Here is a 1662-nt window from a genome sequence, read left to right as displayed (position 1 = left end):
ACTTTAAATTTAAGGTATTGTCTCTTGACGGTCATTTCCATTAAGAACACAGGTTGTCAGGATTTGGGTTTTTCTTGGTGTTTTGTATTTTGGTTTGGGTTTGAGTTGGTGTTTTTGTCTTTTGTTGGCTTTGGTTCTGTTATGTTTCCCTGTTCTTGTAATCTTCCACTCACCCACAGTCTACATTTGGTTTCCCTGCCACACCCATCTCCACCTGTCTGCGATTATCCTCACACACCTGAGCCCACTTACCTCATCTTCCTCTGTGTTTAAAATCCAGTAATTTTCTCCACTACTCCGTCGGTTCATTGTTCATTAGTCCTTGCCTTGTGTTCCTTGTTGCAGTTCGTGTTTGTGTCTCGCTGCCCCGTCAGTCTCTTGTTTTCGTTTTAATAAATTAGTTTTCTTTAGTTTCAAGAATGAGTCTGCTCTCTGGGTTCGCCTCCGTCGATCATGACACAGGTGAGGTGAAGGACCAGGGAAAGCAGGTGAAAATTCTTACCTCAACAGCAGCCATGGAAGCAGCCGTTGGACTTTATTTTCATCAGTATTCTAGCAGTGCCTTAAGGTAGTATCTCACTGAGCCATGACTGTTGGACACCAGTTTGTGAAGTTTTGCAAGGGAATCTCCAAAATGTCAAAAGGTTTTTGCAGGGGTCCTCATTCTCAAGTTACAGAGGCTCGCTGTCTTTTTACCCTTTTGTGGCATTCTTTTGGCACTATTTGCCTCTCCACCTCTCACTCACCAGCTCAGTAATCACCCTCAGCTGTTCCCAATCAAGGCCATCACCTCCTGACTACATAAGGCAGCTATGAAGAACAGATCAACGCTGGAGCATTGCTCACTGATGGTAACAGTCTCTGGCTCTCTGATTTACTTGCCTAAGAAGTTTACTTGTTGTTTTTTCTGTGCCTGCGCAGTGTGCTGGATCTTACCTGCTGTTCTTGACTTCCTGCCTCTGGAGGTTTGCCTTGTCCTCTGCTGGACTGTTTTGGGGAACTGAATCTGACTGTCTGCTGAGAACCTACTTACCTGGATTGCTGCTTTGAAAACCATTGGACTTCTGGATATCTTCTCTGTGCTCTGTCTACCTGGACTTTCTGTAAGACCTACCTGAACTACAAACTGATACTTACCTGCTCCTCCACTAGAGATGTTCACTCTGTTTTCTTTTTCAGCTCCCGATCTCCTCCTGTCTCCACTGTAAATAAATTCACTTACGTTTTTGCAAACTGTTGTCTGCGAGTTGTTCGTTCTGGTGTTACTCTACTTTGACAAAAAACTGTGAAAACCTGATACTTTTATGTGGAACTTTTTGTGAAAGTGTTTTAGAATGACTGCATTTCTCACCCTGCTAGCTTTTCTATTCTCCTATTTTGTATTTGCCATATTTTGCTCTCTCTAACTTTGTTCTCTGCTTATTTTCCCATTTTAAAAACTACACTTGGCCTAACACTTGTGTTTGGCCAGCTCCACGAAATGGCCACACAGAGGAGTCTGTCTTTACACTGCCTCTGGCTGTTGAAAAATCACAGATGAAGCCAACCACATGTAGCACAAGTGTGAGCTTTCAGAAAGTAACTATTGCAGACCCAAAAGAGGTGTGATGCACAACCCATTAAATGTGTGACAGATGTCTCCTTCATATTGTTTTTAAAACA

The 1662-nt window shown here is 43.0% G+C and overlaps 1 long non-coding RNA gene across 1 annotated transcript; it reads left to right on the top strand.

Moving 5' to 3' along the window:
* Positions 1-315: 315 nt before the first annotated feature.
* Positions 316-1224, top strand: LOC112451265. The gene is made up of 3 exons (XR_003040052.1): positions 316-851; positions 966-1103; positions 1180-1224. It is a non-coding gene; the product is annotated as an uncharacterized LOC112451265 (long non-coding RNA).
* Positions 1225-1662: the final 438 nt, after the last annotated feature.

The sequence above is a fragment of the Kryptolebias marmoratus genome, linkage group LG2 (assembly GCF_001649575.2).
Source record: "Kryptolebias marmoratus isolate JLee-2015 linkage group LG2, ASM164957v2, whole genome shotgun sequence".
Taxonomy (NCBI): Eukaryota; Metazoa; Chordata; class Actinopteri; order Cyprinodontiformes; family Rivulidae; genus Kryptolebias; species Kryptolebias marmoratus.
The sequence above is the reverse complement of the archived record's forward strand: the minus strand, read 5'-3'. Positions and strand labels throughout refer to the sequence as shown.